The sequence below is a fragment of the Simochromis diagramma genome, unplaced genomic scaffold (genome assembly GCF_900408965.1).
Source record: "Simochromis diagramma unplaced genomic scaffold, fSimDia1.1 OVJJ01000150.1, whole genome shotgun sequence".
NCBI classification, from domain to species: domain Eukaryota; kingdom Metazoa; phylum Chordata; class Actinopteri; order Cichliformes; family Cichlidae; genus Simochromis; species Simochromis diagramma.
In genome coordinates, this window is record NW_024387083.1 from 552,571 (window position 1) to 563,999 (window position 11,429).

Here is an 11,429-nt window from a genome sequence, read left to right on the forward strand (position 1 = left end):
CTGGATGATGAAAGTAAATGAACAAAACGCTCCCCTGTCTCAACAGTTGCCATCAAACTGACATTGAGAAGGGCATTTATCTTTCAGCAGTCTCCAGAAGTGTTATATTGTGCTTGTACTGAGCAGGTCCCTTGTGCAAATTTATTTAAATGTATGAATAATAAACAGGACATTCTGTAAAGCCGGATACAGACAAAACCTCCCGGAGGAAATCAAAGCAGAAAAAAAGTTGCATTTAGCTAGGCTACTGATGTCTGGAGATATATAAACTCCATTTGATGCAGGATTCATGTCTTGTAGAGGATTTGCATGCAACTACAAGGTTAGTCAAATTTGAATTCATTTAGCCATTAACTGTTCTCGTCACTACACTGGTTTTTTTTTTTTACCTTTTTGTTTCAAAATCGACGTCAATCCAAAAGAAAAAAGTTTTTGTTTTTCACTCTTGTTACGAGCTGGGCTGTAAACTTCCCATTCTGGCATTTTATCAAGCGCGTCTTATCCAGAGTGACTTAAAGATGCATTAGGATTTTTACTGCTCCATAGTACAGAATGAGTGCAATATATATATCTGCAGAGGTTTGATAGGGTTGTTTGTCAGTAGCAGTGACTCAAAGATTGCTTCACAAGGTACAGTACTGAGACTTACAGCACACGCTTTCCCTCTCCAGTGCACACTAACTCCCGACTGCTCACATTTTCAACATCAGGTCTATATCATGTCGAGTTAACCTGTGTGTGGCCTTTCTGGTCAGACTTCTTTCTCGTTTTTAACGATTCTTTTCAAAATGAACTTCTGTCGATATCTACTCTATGTTCTGTCCATAGACTGTATATAAAAGATGGACATGGCAACGGTAGCATTACACATGAGAAGTAGTTAGTCAATAAGCATTTCTTTTTTTTCTTTTTTTCTTTTTTCTTTTTTTCGTTCTTTAAATGCCATTTATTTATAAAGTGAAAAAGAGGAACAACACAAACGGGAGTGTCAACACAAATCCCGCACTCCTGACCTTACCAAAACAAAGTCAAAAATAAAGACAGTCTGACCTCCTTAACTAATTCAAAATAGGAAAAAATGGGTGATCAAAAGAAACGGCAGCTCACGCCTACCCACTCCACTTCCACAACTTTCAAGCCGCACTGCTGGGTCGTGAGGAGAAACGGGAGAACCTCTCCTGCCATGGCACTCCATCATCCTTTTAATGGGCGGGTCCTCCAGCTGGGACCAGTCACGTCAGGGCAGTGTATCCATGCACCAATCGGAGCAGGGCCCAATAAGCATTTCTTGGTTACTCTTCGTTTATGACTCGTAGAATGACCTTATAAAACAGACTTACTACTCAGTGTGACTCCAAACATCAGAAAATGTTTGTTACTGTTTTTGGGGTGAAGGCTGTTTTCCCATGGATTCCTATAGCAACCAAAGACTTTTCCCAGCGATAGCGCTTGACCCATGGCAATTATAAAAAAAATGTCAGTTTTAAGTACATCTGGTTTCACTTTTCAAAAACAGAAAAAAAACCCAAAAGCCGATGTCCCCCTATGAGCAACCACTTGGTGACAGTGGGAAGGAAAAACTCCCTTTTAACAGGAAGAAACCTCCAGCAGAACCAGGCTCAGAGAGGGGCGGGGCCATCTGCTGCGACCAGTTGGTGCGTGAAAGGAGGGAGATAGGACAAAAGACACAGTGTGGGAATTCTGACATAATGCAACCCAGTATCACAGCAAAGAATGTAAAAGACACACATGCAGAATTTTGAGTGAGCTGCTGCTTTATTTACAAGGTAACAAACGTTTAAAGACGCATTACTAACACATTTACACATAAATACTTATCAGTCATCTAGCTTAATCTTACCTGGGATAGAAGGAGCCTGTACGTCATACCTTCTTTAGTTAGTAGTGACTCTCTGCCTCCCCCTGGTGGTACTGCAACTTCTGCATACATATCAATTTAGAGGCAAAGCGTGATTTCCACATAGGCCATAATGATAATGCTACTATATAGAAAGCACTTTCCGTCACTATCTTAGCTTATTTATTTTAACCTAACATCAGAAGTATACATTTGTTTTGCTTTGCTTTGTTTTTTGTTTGTTTTCTTTTTTATTCATCTAATTTTATTTTATTTTATTTTTTTGGTGGGGGGGTAGTAAAAAAATTAGATGAATTAAAAAAGCAATTGAATGGGATTTAAACATGATTTGCACTATTTTAAAATAAACTAAACCATTACATTACATAATATGGGAACTTAGAAACAGTGGCTCAGTTTAATCAAAGGGGGTGTCCAAATTCATGGGCTGCATCCTCCTGAGGACGCATTTGTAGGCTGATTACATCACAGCAACGCGACGAAGGCTGTCCAAATTCATAGACTCCTCTGAATGCAGCCAACAAATGAGTCCTCCTTTTCCCCGAATTTGAAGGATGGGTCAGGTGTATCCTTCGTGGCCCACCATATCCCAGAATTCACAGAGTTTTTAATATTACTCTTATTACTCTTTCTGGGTCACAAAATAAACTTTTAACATATTTTCAGGCGAGTATGTGGGTGTCTAAGCTTCAAATATCTGCTCGGTTTATCAAGATATCACATATTTGCAAAAGTGCTCCGAAGTTTTCGGAGACGCCTGTTACCCACCAGCTCGATAGCTAGCCGGGAGCTCGAGGGTCACTAGAGCCACCAAGAACGGCACAACTCCCGGCACATCATTTTCAGGTCTTTCGCTACTCAGGTTAAACGTAATATATAAGTCACTTACACAACCTAAAAATGTTATTGTTTGGCTTTTTTCAGTGTTTTATTTATTTCGTGAGTAAATTTGTTTGGCTGAGATTAAAGTTATTAGATTAGATAAAATAAAACTTTATTAATCCCCCGGGTGGGTTCCTCCTTGGTTTTCACACAGCTGAATAGACAGAAGTGTGAGATGGTCGAGAATTTACACCAGTGTCCTGTTATATTTTAGATAGCAAGGAGCAGACGGCCGAGTTTATTAAACTCCACCGAGATTGTGGTGACGCATATCTGAAGGCTAGACTGTCCAATTTTACGGCCTACCCGACCTTCTGAGGACCCGGCCCACGTAGACCGCAAAGGCCGGGTCCTCAGGAAGATGCAGCCCATGAATTTGGACACGACAAAAGTCGACTTCAAGGAAAAGTCACTGTGATTGGTTCTCTGGGGATGGATGTTGGTTTAAAGAAAAGGTTTGTCATAGTTTTTAAGAAATTTTAGCTTTGACCAAAGCGGCATAGCAACCATAACCAAAAAAGTACACTTAGAAAGAAGGTGGTGGAATGAACGGTTTACAGAAGAAAAGTTGTGGGTGGGGGGAGAGAGTGTAAGTCATGAAGGAAAAGTGAGATGCATGTAAGACTCGAGACCATCAATTCTACTACCTTCCAAAGTAGTAAGGATGAAAACAGGAATCTGCCAAAGACAAAAGCAAACCTGCTGACAAGAGCAACCTTGGCAAACGCAGTCAGGTGCTTCAAACACGCTAGTGGTGATGGTGCTTCAACTGCAATGCATGTGGCTGCGAGTCTGCAACTAACTACTCTGGCATCAACCTGAAATGCCTCCTCTCTTCTCTGTCTGTGAGCCTTTTGCATATTCCTCCACACAGCAGGCCTCCTGTCACCCGCCCTGGCTATGATGACACCCACCTCCCCATCCATCATCCCTCGAACCTCCACCCACCCAACCACCAATTCTAGCTCCCATTAATTTTTCAGTCACACTGGCAAGCAAGACTTATTTAATTATTGATGATGGGAGTAAGGTGTGAAGGGGAAGGGGAAAAAAGAGAAATATATTAGTAAGATTCACGAGTAAAAGTCATGTGAGGTAGCGCACCTTAAATATGAAATATGTCACCGTTTTGTATTTTTGCCTCGTTGAAGCTTTCACAACTCAAGAGCCACTCAGAGCCAAAACCTTGCTCTCTGCCTGCCTCTCAACATTGCTGCGCTCTGTCGCTCCTTCCTATTTATCTGCCTATCACCTAATCCATCACCCTATACTCTCTTTATCCCACTCTTACTCACTGTCTCTCCGAGACCCCCTTATATTGTGCGTCAGCCTGAATTATTAGGATGGTGAGAGAGGTGGAGGGGCCATCGTGGTAATAAAAGAAAGAGGGGCCAGTGAGTTATGGATGAGAGTTCACTGGATTATGGAGAATGAATGGGCGAGCTGGATGGCGGGAAAATAGAGGTAAAAGGGGGCAGATTAAAATAGTATAGGTGCTGCAGCACTGTAGTCCAATAAAGCAAGCCTCCATCTGAGTGATGCAAGTCACTTCATCCTTTAACCGCGCGTCCTTAGAGGAGTAATTTTCTTGCATAATGTTGCTCGGCTTTCTCTCTTACTTTCCTCTATCGCTGCCTGTCCCTTCGATTTCTACTTCTCATGAAGTGCCTGCATATTAACAATTAACAGTTACCTAGCAACAGGATATACTGTATTATGTCAAAAAGTGAGTGCAGGAGGCTATTCACAGCCAATAATGACATGCCAATAATGCATTTTTGGCCTCACTGGGCAGTAAATGTAAGACAGACAGCTGAATTGTTTAACTCAACCTAATTCCTGCTTTTGATCTAATGGAAGGCAGATGCATTGTGTTTGACACGTGCCTGTTACACAGACACACACACTGCACACTGTGAACCGCTGCAATCGCTTGTGTTACCATGCATCGAGATCCTTTTGGAAGAACATCAGGTGCTAATTTCACGCCGCAGGTGGACAGCGCACACACCAGCATTCACGGTGCGGGCAGCGGAGCAAGACGATGTGGCAAAGTCTGTGGCTTAATGAATGACGGCATATTTCATGATCCTGTGATTTGCAGACCTGAATAGTAAATACTGGAAGTCAGCAGCAGTCAGTGTGGTCGCTGGCACGGTTTTTTTATGACTTCTAAATGTCCAGCTTTCCATTTGGCAGACGTCCATCAAAGCAAATAGAGGAGCGAGTTTTTATTTTACTTGCAAATGTCAGTTTGATTTGATTTGGCCTGAAGTTCTTGCAATTCAAAATTAGATCAAAATACAGTCAAGATAAAGGAATGATAGAAAATTTTAAAAACAGAAGCAGGAAATCTAGCCAGGCTCAGATTATTTAACATGTTCAAAAAGTTTGAACATGTCAGATCCATAGATCAGGTCTGTTCACTGGCTGGGATTGGTTGGCAGATAACTAAAAGGTCCTAAAGGTGGAAAATGGTACAATCCTAGCCAGTGTGATGTTGCCCATTGGTTTGAAGGGACTCATTCTGAAACCTTGAGATCAGAAATTTAGTGATCGTCTTGTTTTTTTTAATTGTTTTTTCGTTTCACCATTTAAATTAATGAAGACGAAAAAGGGAAGATCCAATTGTGACATATTTGTGACATTGTGACATGTCAGTCCAGATAGCAGAGGCCTTAAGCCTGCAGTGCTTTAGCCTCCCTTTTGACTTTGATAGAGTCTTAAATTGATTACATATACAAAGTGTTAAAGAAGACCTTAACACAAGTGTTTACTGAGGACATAAATGAGGCAAAAAGAAGGGCCAAATAAATGTAATCCCAAACCATTCCTGTCATAACATATTTGAATGTCAGGTGTTTTCTTAGTAGTCCCTTCACTGTAAGACTTACATGTAATATCACAGTCTAAGTAACGTGGTACTCACAACAAGGTGGCGTACTTCTAATATTTTGCCATATCACTGACATTTAATGTGTACACTAATTCACATACTTCAAGATCTGCACTTTTTACTGTTTCAGGCTAGACAGTCACCTTCCCACGTGCCAGCAGTGACTTTCTTGCACTGCGTGTTGAAGTTTTCAAGTGATCACTGAAACCTGACTTGAAATATTTAGTTCCTGATACGGCACGAAATGACTCACAGTCATCAAAGCACATGTGTGCAGACATGACAGGTGGGCCAACATGACGAGGATGAATAATCAAGATGAAGAGGATACAGAGTAGCTCACGGTTCAGGATTTTACATTACAGGGAGAAGTAGACCTGCGAGTAGAGAGAGAGAGAGCTGGAGAGCAGAGAGATGCCTGGAGACACAGAGAGGGACAGATGGGGTGATAGAACATCAACAAGTGAGAGATCACTATGATACAAAGACAGAAGGTGAAAAGGAAGTGCTGTGGAGAAAGGGTTAAAGAAGAGAGGGGAGAGAGATGGTTGCCTCGGCAACAGCAGCCAGCGTTTTCACTCTTCATCAATGTCTCACACGCATATGCAGACACGATACACGCGTACAGATACATACACATGTTCTCTCTTTTTCGCCTTTATCTCCTCTGTAGCGTGGAGTTTTTCAGGCACACAGTATATCTTCCTGGATTTCTCCAGAGGATGGGCTGTTTTTCTGATGTTGTGGCAATGCTGGGAAGTACAGGATACACTTTTAATTCAGTGGTTCTGTTGAATTTTTTGATTTGATTTGGTTACATTTTATCTATATAGCACCAATCGACAACAACCTGAAGTTGCCTCGGGGCACTTTATATTACAATATTAGAAAGATTCCTGAAAACTACATGACACCCTGTGAGCAAGCAGTTGGCAACAGTGGGAAGGAAAAACTCCCTTTAAACAGGAAGAAACCTATAGCATGGAGAGGCAACCATCTACCATGACTGGCTGGGAGTAATAAGCAAGAGAATGAGGAAGAGTTTAATAATTACTAATGAGGGTAACAGTTGTAGTTTTGTATCCTTGCATCACATTGTTTCAGTTTGTTTGGCTCATCTCATGCTTCATGGCGTTGCATTGTTTTGGCTTACATTGTATCAATTCGCATTACATTGTTTCATCTCATGCCATATTGCATGGTATTGTATTGTATTGTATTTTAACACACTGTATCATACTATATTGTGTCGTATTGCACCATATTGTATGTTGCATCATATTTTGTATCACATCATATCCCACTGTGTGTACTGTATACAAAGATATCATGTACACTCAAAAAACTGTCTATGACTGAAATGTTGACTTTAAGTAATTTGATTACATGTAATTTTCAATGTAATTTTGTTACTTCGGTACAATGTAAAAAACAATGAACTTTACTTGATTAGTATACATTCAATAGCAAGCATATTTCCCCTAATAAATAATTATTTGAATAAATAAACCTTTAATTTGGTATATTTCAGTTGCATTTTAGTCAAAGGTACTGCTTCATGTTTATTAAGGGCCAGTATATGGTATATTTTAAAATCTCCTATTATATCACATCACATTAGTTTGCATATCAAAGATGAGCTATATTGTATATTATCATATCTCATAATGCATCACACTACAACAGAGGCTGACTGGTATATGTACAGGTATGGTTTGAAAAAGCTATATGTAAGTTAAGTTTTCTTGATATTGTTCTTTAGCTCTGCATATCCATAAAGTAAACCTGTTCTCTGTGCTCTCTGAATGCTTTGTGAATCCATGTGTCCACATATTTGATCCACATAACTCAACTAAGCTATCATAAATAGAAAAAACAGTTGCTGTAGTCAGACAACGTTAATAATATTACTAATAGTTCAAAGATTATGATCATTATTCTCATGTCTTCATGGGAATTATTTCTCCATATATATTATTGCTGACCCAATGCTGTCCTGTTGAGAATGAATTACAGGGTAGGTACAGTAAATAATACAGCAACCATAATAATCGTATAGGTTGAACTGTATTAGCAACGTTTATCTGCAGTGCCACAACACCCCCTCTCAACACCCCCACTCATCTGTATTTCTTTAATATAACATTCATAATTTTCTCTGTGTATTCTCCATTTCCTGCAGGCAAAATGTTGCACCTTCTCTTCAAGCATCGTATTTGTTTGCATTTGCTGCAAGCCGCACACAACCTGTCAGCCTTCACCCGGGTGACTCCTGTTGTGCATCAACCTGACACGGATCATGGCTCCGTCTTCCTGACTAAACTCTGTCATGCGTTTATCTGTGTGCCACATCCCCACATGACAGCTGCCACAGGGGTTGGGAAGGGGGAGGGCAGTGTCTAAGGTCACTGTAGCCTCGCACAAGGAGCGTGTGAAAGCTTGTGTTTTGTTACTGTGAGTGACGAGTACTGTGTGTGGGCCTGCGTGCGTGGATGACATATCCGCAGAATGATGCTACGTGACGTGGCGGTGCGGACAGCTGCACGTGTACACGCGACATGTGCGTGATGTCATGCGGGACTGCATGTTATCCATGTATGTGCACATTTTTTTATCTCGGTGCACACGCGCGCGGTCACCGAGAAACATAGATTACGCAGACAGATAGGGCACGGACCCCCCAAGGAAGAAGAGCGGAGTCATAAAGCACAGGGGCCAGCCGCGACTCACAAGGACAGAACACAGATGATGATGGCACCATCAAATTTAATGGGCTACAGGAGAAGGTGGGTGAGAGTAGAAGAAGAGGAGTCGGGAGGAGATGCTGAAAGAGGAGGGACTGTGAGGTGTGCAGACTAAGCAAAGAGGACCCTCAAGACAAACTGGCTTAATTGAGGCAATCACTCTCCTCCACTTCACAATCTGTAATATGGCTGATTTGAATTATGATCTCAATCTGTCCCTGAGAACCTCGGCTTCATGATTTACCTTTCCTTGCTCATCTCCCCCCTACTGACACACACACACACACACCCTACCCCACCCACTCTAGAAAACCATTGCTTCAACTTGCTACCTCAAGCTCTGCACACTTTCAGTTTTGCTAGCTTGGATGCTGATGCCAGGCCAGACTCACCACCTCTTCTTCCTCTCCCCCCTCTTCCTCACTATCCCACCCTCCCTCCTTCCCTCTCGGTATCCGTAGTGATTGGAGGCAGGGTTCGGAGGTTGCTAGGAGACGGGGAGAGTGTGGCAGCAGGCCTCAGTGTGAGAGCGAGTCGTGCTAGAGCGCCGAGGGATGTTAGGAGAGAGCGCTCCCTGCTGTCCACTGCTTACCACTGCTCACCACTGACAGTGCTGTGGATCCGTTCAGTGCCTTAAACTACCTCTCATTTTGGTGAACAAGCAAAAGGATCAGAAACAGGTGAGTGCAGACGTATCTCTTTGTTTGCGCGAGAACGAGCAAATTTAGAGTGTGTGCTTTTACACTGCTTGTGCTGAAAATCACTGGTTCGATGGGGGGAAATCACCTTAATGTTGGTGGACAAAGGGAGTACTGAGCATGTCCCTTTCAGGGGAATTCTTCTTTGCATCATCAGACCAGACTGTTAAGGTCACAGATTCAGAGAATTGCTGCTGCATTTCAACTGGGCTGCATCATACTCTTTGATCTGAAGGAGTTTCACTGAGATTGTGAGAGGGTCACCACACCTAGGAGCAATCAAGATCTCATTTCTCTCTGTCCTCAGAAATATGTTCTCAGCCATACATTATCAAAGCAGCCCCACTGTACTGATATAACAGTTAATGTCCGTGGGACACTAATTGTGATATTGTAAGACACTTGGGACGGAGAAGGATCAAAGACTGTGAAATTGTACTAGAGCATAACTTTAGAAGCATGCACTTCAAAGGGATAGATGGACACTGATTTATATATATATCTATATATCTATATATATATATATATATATATATATATATATATATATATATATATATATATATATATATATATATATATATATATATATATATCTTTTTCAGTCCACTGCTGAAATGCAAGGCCAGCTCTTGAGCATTTGAGAACAGCTGAATGTTTGTTGTATGACTCTGACTCCATGTGGTCATCAAGGAAACTGCAAATTATTGCTACCTTGGGGCAGATCACTAGATGCTGATGTGTGAACCACGTGGATGCTAATGTAGCCTGGGACTGTGCCATGTTTTCAGTAAACCTTCACCTATGAGGTGCCAAATATTTTCGATTTTCAAAACCAATTGTTATTCACGGTTTTGCAAGATTAAAGCCAATTACTTTTACTAACAGAACCTTCAAATTAAGAGCGATTTATTTTTAATGTACAATCCTCAATGCAAACAAATAAATATTAGCTTACATATTTCAAGCAATAGTAACCAAATGTACACAGTACATTTGTCCTCTCAGAATTGGCTGCTCTGTTCTGGGAACCACTGACTCTAAGAAATGTTATAAAATAGTCAGTAGGCAATAGGAACTTTCTAATGAGTCTCGTGCTTCTAGATAAAGGTGACACTTGAGAATGGATTGTATTCAGAGCGAGCGGTGAGAGCACAGTGCAACCATCTATTCTCTGCATGTGCCATTGTTATAAAGCTAAGTTCCAGCTGAGCTTTAATTATCCATTTGCTTGCCGTAATGGCATTATCTTGTCCACATATCTGAGCTGTAGACCTTCTGTATGCTTTGATGTACTTAGTTTTGACGTTTCAAGGGAAATGCCTTTAGTGGAAATACTGGCTCAAATTTCTGTAGATAATGTCAAAACGTGCCTGTTTTGCTTCTGTCAGGCTGCAGTGATGTAGTCGGCTTATGGTTCAGTTCTCAGATTCATTCCGGGATCTGTAAAATCTCAATCTGGAAGAAAAAGAAGTGGCAGGCTAAAGAAAAGTAGCTGAACAGTATCTGAAATTCATATCTATAAGAAATACAGGAAAAATCCTGCAGACTTGAAACAAGATGTGAGAGGTGCATCTGGGCCTTCAACTAATCCGTCTACTGTTCACTGAACCCTTATCATAAATGGTCTCAGTTAAAAAGACAGTGTTTAGAAACAGGAGGAAAAGGCTGAGGTATGCAAAATCACACAAGAACTGGATTGAAAATCAGCATTAACAATTCTGATGGAGTGATTAATCCAAATTTGATATTTTTGGTTCAAATTGTCATTGATCTATACTGAGGAGTTCAGTAGAGAGGGACAACACTGTCTACAGCCATGGTGGAGGCTCTGTTATGCTTTGGCTCTGCATTTAGGCCAGCAACGATGGGGATCTTGTCAGAACTGAAGGAATTACAAACATGGAAAAGTACCATCAGATTTTGATCCACCATAGAGTACCATCTGGAAATTGTCTGATTGGCCACTGCTTCATTTTCCAGCATGACAATGATCCCAAACACACAGCCAGTGCAGTGAAAGCATACCTGGATAGCAAAATAAAAACACACAATGGAGCACCGTCACTGATGGACTGGCCTCAACATTACTGAAGCAGTGTGGGGTCATCTTGACAGAGGACAGAACAAAAGGCAGCCAACATCCAAAGAAGTGCTTTGAATGTCCTTGAAGAAGCCTGGAGAACTATTCCTGAAGACTTCTTAAGGAAGAGAGATCAGACTGTGTTACAGAAAAGCTTGTGGTCATACCAAATATTAACTTTCAAAGTCTGCTAGAATTGTAGAGATTTTTCCTTATATACAGGGTTTTCATTTATGTGTGCAAGATC